The sequence below is a fragment of the Quercus robur genome, chromosome 8 (assembly GCF_932294415.1).
Source record: "Quercus robur chromosome 8, dhQueRobu3.1, whole genome shotgun sequence".
NCBI classification, from domain to species: Eukaryota; Viridiplantae; Streptophyta; class Magnoliopsida; order Fagales; family Fagaceae; genus Quercus; species Quercus robur.
In genome coordinates this window covers 3,019,884-3,033,111 of record NC_065541.1, presented here as the reverse complement: position 1 = coordinate 3,033,111, position 13,228 = coordinate 3,019,884, and the positions used below count along the sequence as shown (strand labels likewise).

General features: G+C 35.2%; 1 long non-coding RNA gene across 1 annotated transcript; it reads right to left on the bottom strand.

The window, feature by feature from the left end:
* Positions 1-9,297: 9,297 nt before the first annotated feature.
* Positions 9,298-12,252, bottom strand: LOC126694204 (uncharacterized). The gene is made up of 9 exons (XR_007645656.1): positions 12,016-12,252; positions 11,494-11,928; positions 11,292-11,382; positions 11,074-11,195; positions 10,843-10,991; positions 10,005-10,751; positions 9,781-9,868; positions 9,604-9,676; positions 9,298-9,512 (listed from the first exon to the last, which is right to left on the bottom strand). It is a non-coding gene; the product is annotated as an uncharacterized LOC126694204 (long non-coding RNA).
* Positions 12,253-13,228: the final 976 nt, after the last annotated feature.

Sequence of the window (13,228 nt, the reverse complement as noted above, 5' to 3'; positions counted from 1 at the left end):
GGCTGAGTTGGACGAATCTGCAGAAAAGCATTCTGCCCGAGCTTCGATCGGTCGAGCCTAAGCTTCGATCGATCGAGCCAGGCCGAAAGGCACAGTGCTTCCTGCTTTAACTCGATTCCAACTTTACATTGACACACAACTTTGAGCTGGCTTAAAACACTTCTAAACACATTATTTTGATCATGGTTTGCCAACAATACATATTAGAGTTCTAAATACATAAAGTCCTAAACTTTAGAACCTAACATGCCTATTTTCAGAATGAGCCAGTTCAAATTCGGGTACTTATTTACAACAGGAAAAAAATTAGCCAGATTAGTACCCGAGTCCATCAAACTCGGGTACCAATCTGCCTATTTTCAGAATGCTCGGGTACTTATTCACAACAGAAAAAAAAAATTAGGCAGATTAGTACCCGAGTCCACCAAGCTCGGGTACCAATCTGCCTATTTTCAAAATTAGGCAGATTTGTGAGGTACTCGAGTCCACCAAACTCGGGTACCAATCTGCCTATATCTGCCTAATTTTCGAAAATAGGCAGATTGATACCCAAGCTTGGTGGACTCGGGTACCAATCTGCCTAATTTTTTAAAACTGTCAGATTTGTACCCCACTTTGATGAACTAATTCTATCTTTTTTTTTTTTTTTTTTGGATTCATTTTGGTAAATTAAAATTATAATAAATGAGTGCTTAGAACCCGAGTTCACCAAAGTCGGGTACATGGGCTATTCTCTTTTTTTTTTTTTTTTTTAATTGACGAGAATTAATTAGTATGGTTTCTCATCTTCTTTCAGTATTTCTTTTTGGTGTGTCTATCAAAATTATTGGGAAAAAAAAGTTATCCTTACTGTAGTTTACTTTAAAGTTGTAAATCATGAATCAAACCAACAGGAAAGCATTGAAAAGCTTTAGCTGCCCTGAACTGTGCTCCAGATACATCTTTAACTTCTTTGGTGAATATAGTAGCCATATTAAAAATCAATGGACTTCATTGTTTCTTTGCAATGATTATTGCGTGAATAGGCAACTATTCAGAAATGGATTTTATTATCATCACGAATGTGACCGTAATTATTATCATCATCACAACCTGATTCAAGAAGCGATAAAAATGGAGAAATATATCAAATAGAAATCTACCATTGATCAGTCTTGAAGAGCAATCATATTATTTCTTGTATCAAACTTGAGATCCTGGCTTAGTTTGACATTACGCAACATGTACAGCAGCATAAAATCATGTCTTAGTTTTGGTAGTACTAAAAAGGATATAAATCTAAACACCCATTAAAATGCTTTCAAGCCATTCAAGACGAGAGTAGTATGATAAGAAAAAGGAGATCAAAGGCAAGGCCCACTAATAATGACAGCCATGCCATAAAAGGAAACTATAACAATATCAATAGTTAGATGACCAATTGGCAGCACTTCCAACTCTTAGCATGTCGACAGTTTCCCTCTTCAACTCTTCATCCACGGTGAAAGTTACACCACACACCTGAGCAGATCTGTCCACCCTTGGCACAGGCTCCACCTCATTAAGGGGGTGTTCATAACTCCTCAAGCCTCCAGACGATGTGAAGAAGCATCCTTTGGAAAACAACAGAAACAGATAAATCAGCAAGCTAGTAGTCATGCTCATGAAGTAAAATCAAACAAATAGACTATAGTATTAGTATCTGGAAGTTCATGCTAATAATTACACAAAATCAAAACAAGTCCTACTTTTTTTTTTTTTTTTAACAATGTGGTAGATAAATGACAGGGAAGATAAATGGGAAAATCATTTGATTAGAAAGTAGATTTTGAAGCTTGTTCTTGCTATAGCAATTTGATATCACCCACATACCTAAAGCTCGCATAAAAGCTTTTATCCCCCATATTTTACAACCAAAAATTTTGACATTTGGATCATTAAGAAAAGCAAAAAGAATCCTAAATAACCACTCCATGAGGGCAACCATTTCCCTAACATGTTAAAACTAGCACATATTATTCATGACCAATAATATGACCAATCTATTATTTATGACCAATCTATTATATACCAGCCCAGACCCAATAAAATGGCACATATTATTCATGACCAATCTATGGTTAGATCCTATAAAAAATAAAATAAAATAAAAAATCTGCAGTTAGAAAACATTTAGCAAAAGAATTACAAAATTAAATCTACAGTCAAGTAAAATTGAGCCAAAAAAAAGAAGAAGCTATAAGTGAAAGAGAAGGTCTGTCAAGGCCCTTAAATGCCAACAACAGATAGCTCTTTCATTTCCTAGTAAGTTTTAAAATGAAATAGAAAATACTGTAAGGAGAATGCAGAAAAAAAAGAGAGAACATAAGGGGGTTACGTAGTTTGGTCTGCCGGCTTAGCTCTACAATTTAAAGTCTTTGATGGCTACATCTTTGATATTAGAACTATGCATATTACAATGAATCATAGTAAGGTATAGGCCAAAATGGCCAAATACCATCAATTCTTGAAATATTTTGCAAAAATAGGGACTTGACCATGCTGAATTTGAATACTTATCACTTCATTCACATCAAATCCTATTTTTTGTTTCAATCCAATGGATGATATGATTGAAAAACACTTGTAAGAAATGGGCATTAGCATTTTACACATAATGATCCAACACATACAAAATCAACACTAGAAATAAAGCAGTCATCAACACCAAGCATAAGAAGAGAAAGTCTTAGTCCCAAAACTTTGGAATTGGGTATGCATCCTCAAGAGACTAATTGGAATGAATCACATGTACACAAGCAACGATGATATTTTAACGATATATGTCATATTTGGTCCTTAAAATTTTTTCCAATATTTCTTAAGTTATAAAAATACATAATTGAATGGCATATAGCATGCATTTTGTTTCAAGTTGCATTTAGAAGAATGCCACGGTTCAAAATTAGCGTACCTAGTCTGCGAGACCACCACTCGTCGGTACCTCATTCCGCTTAGGGCATGTTTTTCGATTATGCCCCTCTTGGTCACACAACCCGCATTGCACCTTCCTCCCCCCCCTTCTTCCATGGTGTGGTTCTTGGCCGATTCCCACCCTCGTCCATCTCATTCCTGATTCGTGTTGAGAAAGGGCGACCTTTCTCTCGAATCAATTGGGGGTTAGGGAGGACCCTTCGAGTTTCTTCAGGATCCGGCCATGATAATCTATCTTTCAATGCAGAGAAAACAGGAGCATAACTCCGAAACAGTGCATCCACGCTATAGCATGGGTCAATGTACTGCTCTGCATCATGTCGATACCTAATACAAACTGCAATGACATGTGAACATGGTATCTTGTACAGCTTCCATTTTTGACATATGCAAGTTCTTTGCAACAAATTAACTCCATGTGTGTGATCCCCATGTCCATCATTCCCTACATTATGCGGTGTATCTACTTGATATGATTGTTGTTGCGCGCTCAATCTCGTGACCCTATGATGCTCCGCCTTCGCCTTATTTCTCATGAAGATATCCAAGGCATATTTAGTCCATTTTTGTCCCGAATTTAACTGTGCTATGCTCTTATTGCGACGATCATCGAAGTAAGAATTCAATTTGAACCATGTGTATTTCACTATTGCCGTAATGGGCAAGCTACGAGCACCCTTTAGAACACCATTGAAGCACTCGGAGACGTTTGTAGTCATCGCCCCATAACGATAACCCTTGTCAAAAGTTAGAGCCCATTTCTCTTTGGGCACATCCTTCAGATATTGGTGCGCATCCCGGTTGACATTCTCAATTAACTCGAAGGTGGCATTGAACTTTCGCTCCTGGGTAGCACTTGCTGCCCTCCATACTAGATTCTTTAAAGTTTCATTGTTCCATCTACTGTTGACGTTACTACATAGATGACGAAGGCAGTAACGATGTTCTGTCATGGGACGCCACAGGGAAAAGTCTCGATTAGTGTCTCTAAAGATAGCTTGTATCCCAGGGTGTCTGTCAGATATGACACACTGGTGTCTCCAGTCGGTAACATACGTTCTTATACAAGCCAAGAACCAACCCCAAGTCTCTGTGCTCTCGCTCTCGACAATGGCGAAGGCTACTGGATAAATCTTATTATTAGCATCTGTCGCCATTGCAATCATCAATTTCCCTTTATATTTTCCATAGAGGTGGGTTGCATCAATGCTAATCACAGGCCTACACTTCTTGAACCCAACAATACATGGACGAAACGCCCAAAATACGGACTTGAATGTATAGGTTCCCCGTTCATAATTATCGTCCACTATTAACTTATACTCTGTACCCGGACTTGCATCCTTAAGTCCTGCCAAAAAACGCGGCAACTTTGCATAAGACTCCTTAAAATCCCTGTATATAGTTGCAACGGCCTTTTGTTTGGCATCCCATACCTTGTTTGTTCACCATAATGATTACGTTAGAAATGAATACAAGTTAAATAAAAAAACTTGAAGAAAACAAATCAAGACTTGTAACGCTATAATATTTCTTCGCTCTGCATTCCTTTTTTCCTTTTTTTTTTCAATTTCAATTTTCATAGTATAAAGTATTCATGGGTTTTGGGAAAAAAATATCATGATTATACTTCCCAAAAGACTGATGTCTCTACGTTGTATTGAAAATAGAATGCAAGTTAAAGAATAGAATACCTTGTAGTGAGATACTTCGTGTTTTAAGTCTTCCAAAGCAACGTGGCGTAAGTTCTTTATCTTATACGCAGGGTCTTCTCGTATATAGCGCTCAAGTACATATGATAGGAACACCGAATCAATCATCCGACCATCATGAGCATTCTGAATTTTGTTGCACGTGTGGGGGCCCTTGCATTTTGCGATCTTCCAGACATTGTCCCCCTTTGAACATATCGCACGGATTGACCATGGATAGGAATCATCCTCGCAACTCACCATAAGCCTCTCTGAGTCTGAATGCTCAGTTTTGAAGCTAAAATTCTCTCGCACTGTGTACCAGGTCAACGCATGTCGCACCGTCAATTTAGTCGCGAATACCATCCCTTTAATTGGCTGCTCCCCAGGCGTCCATGGTAATACTTCTACTAGCATAACCGGTGATGGATCAAACATATTATCCCAACTATTTTTGGTGAACCATTCCGGCGTAGGATTGGGACCGGGGCATGTCTCTCTATTCTCTTCTACAACCATATTTTCGATATGATCAACATCCTCATGTTCACCCATGGTATCTAGGAGATCCTCGAAGTCATCCCTAGTAACATCGATATGGGTTGCATCATCACCAAGTCCGTGATCATCTATATTTTCGGATGTGCCCTTATGCAGCTCATCATTAGCTAAATGCTCTCCTTCATGCACTTGCTGGGGCCCTTCCTCCTCCTCAATCAAGTTCACATGGGCAAATGTTTGCCATGGTTCACTACCATACCCATCTCCTGTGTTCTCTACACACCCTTGATAAGATCTTTCTGGTATTGAGTCGATGTGCTCATCTACTCTTCCATCCAAAACAGTATGTTGTGAACCTTCTCCAGCCTCTGCTGTGGCGAGCTCAACAGTGATATAGAGATCCGAAGCAATGAATCCTCGAGCCGGCATTTGTGCAACCATTTCCCACATCATCTTCACTTCAGTGCCACTCAATAATTGTAGTGAATTGTAGAATACCTACGTGTCTACAACCCGTTGAGGTGCTCGATACACAATGGAAATGTTATGCCTAGAGTGGTCTAACCCCATCGCCTTCAATATTCTTCGTTGCAAGTTCGTAAGCCCTATCCCACGTTTCACCTTAAAATATTTTTGCTTTTGGTTCGAGCCTTGGTATGACAATCCATGCAACTCATGATAATACATCTCCCCGTCGTAGTACACATAGAAAAAGTGAAAATCCATCACCGACCTATTATTAACAATATAAAAGTTGTCATCATCTATAACCACTTAAATAAATATGGCGTATGATAAAAACAATTTATATTCAAACTCAACCTCCTCAACATTGTGTATAGAGATATAAATAATTTTCAATCGTTTTAACCACATATCTATAATTTATAATAGATTTAATTACAATACTTGGCTGCCAGCAAATTGTTAAAAAAAACTGTGTTTTATTTAATATTTAGATAACTTCTAAATTATAGAATAAACAATATACAATGACATAGTATTCTTTTACATCTAAATAAATAAATACATAGAATAATAAAATATAAAATGAATTCTTCAAAGCATAGGCAAATATAATGACAATGACACGAATTTTTTCCTTCTTCTTGAGTTTTTTGTTATTTAGATATATGGTTTATGTTGATTGTGCCCCCCCCCCCCCCCCCCCCCCAAAAAATGAATTTTGATATTGTATACACGTTCATTTTTTTTTTTTTTTACCAATATCACTATTCACAGCACTTGCCTTTCTTGCTTAACTCATAAATAGCTTAACCCATAAATGAATGAATCATCCTGTTATTTCTTAATTTTTTTACAATTTTAAAATCTGAATTTTTGTTGTAAACTTAAATTTTAAATATTTAGAAGGATAGAGAAATAAATGCTGAATGGGGCATATTTTAAGAAGAAATCAGACAGTAAGATTTTTTTTTTTTTTTTTTTTTTTTTTTTTACAAGATAGAATTCTACTCTAGCCTAATCTAAGTGTATATGTGTGTGAAACTCCCTCCTGGAGATTTGAACCCCGGCCCTTGCCCCCCACACCCCACAAACACTTATACTTGTGGGGTGACCATCACACCAAGGATGTGCGGTGGTAATCAGACAGTAAGATATGTACACAACTTTACAAGTATTTGCTATATTTTTAATATTTTTAGATTTCACAAAATAAAATAAAAAACTTATAGATGATTTTTTTTTTCTTAATTTATTTTAACGAATCAAAGTACATGTCTAAACTTTATGTATTATTCTTCTAAAGCATATAATAATTTATGGATTTACTATCTCTCTTTCAACTATTAGTAATTATGAATTGGTTTTTTTTTTCCTTTCTTTTAACCAAAAAAAAAAAAAAAAAATGCTTCTAATTGCAATTGTTTCTTTACAATTTAGTTTGTTACAGTATAGTTGTGCTCCATTTGTTTTGACAAAAAAGTTATATATATATATATATATATATATCAGCAGTTGTAAATGGACGCAGGGTCTTGCAAAGAACTCAACACATGAATTGCGGTCATGCAAAAATAATCTCATACGAACCACACATGTAAACACAATCTAACAAAACATTTAACTATATTACCTCTATGTACACAACAGGCAGGACCCAAAGGTTAAATGGTTTGTCTTCAATGGAAAAACACTGACACTAAGATCCACAGATGGTGACCCAACAGTAGCTTTTGCTTCAGTATTCTTTCACATGGGCATTCTGACTCTTCACATGGACTTGGCAAGTGCAAGAGTCATCTCATAAATTCTAGAAGTAAGCTGGTGAGGGTGGTTGTTAACGTACACCATTCACTCTATACCATTAAGTTAGTAGTTGGCGTCATAAAAGTGGGCAGGAGGTTTGTAAGGCTGAAATATTAAGAAATAATTATTTCCTATAACAAATATTTCCAACTCTAACAAATAGAATAATTGTTTGTAGATTGTAAGTGTCACTCTGTCATAAATTTATATTAGAGTAATGTTACAACCACAAACTATTTTACAATTTTTAGAAAATGTTAATATGGCGAACTTCTTATTGTATCTCTAGCATTATTCTTTATATTATATGTGTATGAGTGTATGTAATATTGATTGTGTGCATTATTTTTTGTTATAATGTTATTTGTGTAAATAATAATGTGTGTGCATTATTCTTTATAAATATAAGAGAAATGTTTTGTCACTACTTTCATGGAAAATATAACAATTGCTTTAAGGGTATCCGTTAACATGACCCTAAATATAATATAACTTTATATGATTTTGTAATTACGAAATAAAGAAGGTTTGTTGCATGTGTGTTTATTGTTACCATATTATAATAATTTTTTGTTATAAAGTCAGAAAAATTGAAGAAATTTTTTTTGTAAAGTCAGTGATTGTTTAAGTATTTTATTGATTAAGTAGACACGTAATGTGTTATTTATGTATGAATGACTGTGGTTGTGTGCGTCAATAATTAATATAAAACTAATGAGTTCAGTTTAAAATATTTTTATAAACACAAAGACAAATAAATAATAACAACTGCATAAAAATAAAAATGTTAGACAAACTTAACAAAATAAAATAGTCATAGCTACCCACAATGACAATTAATACTCATAATGAACTATCATATAACAATTTAAAATTTTAAAACTTGTAGAAAGAAATTGTAAAATTTCTATTTTTTTATTTTTTTTTTTATACATGTGTACATATTCAAGTAAATTTTTTATTAATTCTCAAACTCTCGTCAACCCAAAAAAAAAAAAAAAAAAAATTTACCCAATGTACAGGTTTGGTGGACCTGTACTTTTTGAAATTAGGCAGATTGGTACCCAAGCCCATGAAACTCGAGTACCAATCTGCCTAATTTCAAAATTACACTGGCCCAGTACCTGGGTCATTTTGAAATTAGGCAGATTGGTACCTGAGTTTCATGGGCTCGGGTACCAATCTGCCTAATTTCAAAATCACCAAGGTGCTAGGCCAGCGTAATTTTAAAATTAGGCAGATTGGTACCCAAGCCCATGAAACTCGGGTACCAATATGCCTAATTTCAAAATTACGCTGGCCCAGCACCTTGGTGATTTTGAAATTAGGCAGATTGGTACCCAAGTTTCCTGGGCTCGGGTACCAATTTGACTAATTTCAAAATTCAGGCAGATTCGTACATTGGGTAAATTCTTTTTTTTTTTTTTTTTTTTTTTTTTTTTTTTTTTTTTTTTTTTTTTTTTTTAGTATTGACGAGTATTTGAGAATTAATAAAAAAACGTTGAATATGTGTGTAATTTGAGAATTAATGAAAAACGACAACAAGGTTAACTAGGCAAGAGTCTGGGTTTATATAGATATCTGATAAAAAAAAAAAACTAAGTTTTTGTGTTTGACTAGCTTTTATTTTGGGAGTTTATTTATTTAAAGGTGAAGAAGAACAAAATGAAACTCCCTTCAAAAATAAAATGAACCATGAATTTGATAGCCCTACCTCTTGCATTCCTCTCACGTAGGGTTATTCTTTTGTTTATACAAAGTTACACGCCAATGTTGCCAAGACATTATACCAATCAATTTACGCTTATAATTATCATTAACCATAAACGAATTAGGCACAAAAGCAAAAGCTGTTATAACTTATATATGACACATCAACACATTCAAAAATAGATAACTATTTGATATATGCAAACTCATACAGAACTGAATAAAGAATCGATTCCATGACAACCAGGTAAATAATTACTCATGACATGGAACCATTAGCTAAGGAACGCCACCAAAACCAAATGCATCATAATGCTCTTAGTGCAATTATCAGTTTTGTAGATCCCAACAAGTCAATCAGCCAATTCAAACACGTTGTTTCGAAGACTGCAGGTGGCATAAAAGATAAGAACACCAAGATCAGTATAAGTAAATATATCAGTAACTAGCAATAAACCCCAGGGAGCATTCAACCTACCTTATGATTATAAACTGGGCATCCTTTGTTCGGTCCTTCACATAATGCCCCACAATAGAAGCATTTTTGAAGTCTGCACACCATATGGACCAATGTAAGTGAATGAAGATCAAAAGAAAAAGAAGACGAAACAATTTAAGAGGGGTAGGGATTATAATCGAGGATTCAGGAAAGTACCCAGTACAGCATCAATTTCATCCATTACATAAAGGGAGGTTGGCTTGTAGTGATGAAGTGCGAAAAAAAGAGCTAAAGAACTCAAGGTCTGAAAGCAGTAAAAGGAACAACATTATAGGTTACTCGACTGTCAACATAATTCAGGGATTCTATAGACAGGCATGCTTATTGTTCAGATAATGGATTCTATAGAAGGGTTAAAGTCAGCAATGTTCAAAGATAACCTTTTCACCACCCGATAAATTTGCCATATTCTACCAGCTCTTCTTTGGTGGTCGGACACTGAAAACAACACCTTCACAGAAAGGAACCAAAGAGTCCACTAGCTCAAGTTCTGCATCACCTCCAAGTGTGATCATCTATGGCAAGTCCATTAGAAGGGCAAAAGTACAATCATTACTTGTAAACGCATATAATACAAGAAAAAAAGGAAAGAAGCATGAAAGATGAAACAAGAAGCATCAAATATGAAAAGCCCCCACTGATTGCAAATGAAGGAGCATAGAAAAGAATTTTGTTAATCGAAAGTGGAGTTCTTCAATGGCATAAGATCTAGCACCAGGGTACAAATGGTACTAGTTATATTTCTTGCAATTCAGACTGTTTAATGTACACTAAAGACACCAAAGAGTCAGAAAGGACAATAGAATTTATAATCCAGCTAAAACTTGTGGGGAGTGAATCGAGTGATCCATTCACAAATCTGTTACATCTCCTTCAGCTTCAAAGATATTGCATTGAATCCTACCATTAACTCATCCAACCTGTTATTGTATCATATCCAGTTGAGTGAAAACTAAAAAATTGAGTAGAAGGATAAAAAGAACATAAATCAGACAACAAAATAAAGATAGATATGCATGCCTCTTCTTCCTCCATTCATCATACTGTCTCTTTACGTCATCGCGCTGTTGAGTGACCATTTTAGTTCCTCAACTTGCTCATTATATAATGATACCTTTGTCCGATATCTATTAATCATAGTATGAAAAATTTAGCAGAGGGCCCTGAAGAATTCAACTCAAGTTGATAAACATTTTTAAAGAACAAAGAAAGTCATACTCTGAGATAGAATCAAGATTAGGATTCCTCTCCTTCAGTTGGGCTTCCAGCACTGCTACCATTTCAAGAGCCCTCTTTAGGTCACAAGCCTCGTTTCATCAGTCAAGGTCGCCTGAAGCTTTTCAGGGTCCACTAAGTCTTTCTGAATTCTGCAACCAGTACACAATGTTAAGCATGCTTCAAGATCATAAAGATCCCCTGCTTCTTAAGAGTTCCACAAAAAGGACATACTGTTCCATATGCTTTATAAGAGCAGTTTGCAATTCGTCAAGCCTTTTTTTGTAACCCTTCGCCTTCAATTCCAACTCCTTGTATGCCTTTTTCATGTCTTGTAATTTGTATCCAGCATCAACCTGTGCCATCACGGAGTTGTAAACAAGATGTCAGGAAACATGAGCAAAAAAAAAAAAAAAAAGGAAACGAGAAAGATGCAAGAATTAGCACAGTACCTCTAATGCCTGTAACACCAATCACAGTCTTTTTCACTTTGTCGTTATTGGGTTTTGCATTGTCTAATGCATCTTTATGTTCATCGATCAGCTATACAAGGAGAAGAAAGAAATTAGATCACATAGCAGTATGAAAAAATCTTTTTTTCTTGTGGATTTTTATTAATAATAAATAATGGGAAAAAAAAAAAAAAAAACCTACTGTTTCTTTTTATAATTCTCTTCAATGGTAAAAGCTTTCAACTCAATTTCTTTGAAAATGTCTCGTAATTTTTCCTTTTCCTCAACAGGTCTTTCTTTCTCCTTCTTTGACTCCTCAATCCCTTTAGTCAACTTCTTCATCATTTTTTGGCCAGTCTCTATTTGGACTCTATGGCGGTTGATATCCGTGCTATTTTTATCAATATCCTAACAGTTGGTAGCATGAATTAGTAGCAACACTCCATTGAAGCTAGTAACTTGGATGTTTGAATGTTTCATAGTAGCAACACTCCATTGTAGCTGTAAGTATATGTAAGTATATTATTTTGTTGAGCTCCTCCAACCTATCAAGCTCATCCTTCCTTGGTTGTGATGCATCCTCCAGCGAATCAAGTTGTTTCTCAATATAACTATGTTGTGAATTCAAACTGTCAATCTGTTGAAAAATAGTTCCCAGTGCATCATATTCCCTTCAAATTTAGCAACTAAAAGGTACCTTAGAAAATTCCTGACTGAGCATTACCTCTTTCTGACTTTTAGCTGATTCCATCTCCAAGATTGCAATTGCTTTTTCTGATGCCTGGTAACACCACACTGCCTCAGCAATTCTTTGGCGGATGCTATTCAATTAACATTTGACAATAAAGATATGGAAGTAGGAATGTCACAACCAAAATTTTACTTTGAATACTATGTTAAGATTGACAGAACCATAGGTTTGAGCTATAAAGAGGAGGCAAGGAAAGGTAGATCTTCCATCAGTCAGTAATTACCCATGAAATGGATCTTTAAATATAAAAAAAAAAAAAATAAAATAAATCCTTCTTTCTTATATTGATTATTAATATAAGAATCAGCTCATTCACTAGAGCATTAATAATCTCATATCGGGTAAACAAAAAACATCTCCATACACAAACATGCCATAATTACTTAACCATGCCATTTCTGCAAGGTTGTCCGACTAATAATTGGATATATATTCCACTCATCAAATTGAGGGCCATAGCTTGCAAAAGCAGGACCAAGAATGGCAAAGGAAATTGTGATAGTAAATAGAAGATGAAGAATTCTTTAATGATTAAACATCAAGCCAAACAATTATACCTGCCTATTCTAAATTAATATGTTTTCAAGACTAGAAAAATAAAATAAAGCTTACTCACTTCAATAATTTGTCTGATGCAATTCTAGTCGCTCTAATTGTGCCACGGCTTGGTACCCATTTTACAACACAGTTTGGATCAGCCCGCATGGGAGAATGGATTTTGATAAGCATAACAAGCAGAAGTAAAATATATCAAACAAAGATTAATAAAACTATAGTATCAGCATATTAATAACAGAAAAGTTGTTGACTTACTCCCAAACACTCCATATTTGATAGTATGCTCTTCCGTGCAAGGAAGTATGACCTTGTCGAGATTCGGAGAAATATCTAGTCCTGAAAAAGTATCATAAGGCTCTCTGATCAGGTAAACATAATCAGATTACATAAAAATACTTTATTTGGAACTACTGACTGCTGGAGAATATATAAATAAATTGTATACCATTCTTTATATCCGGGATCCATAGTGAAACCATACATATCTACTGATTCACAAATAGAGAGAGCAAATTCAAGAGCCTTGAGCCCAGTTCCTTTTGCTGCTGAACCAAAGGATCCACCTAGCATAAGATATACAGGATTTGTTATTTTTCACTTCCTGCATAACAAGCATCCCCAAGAAAAA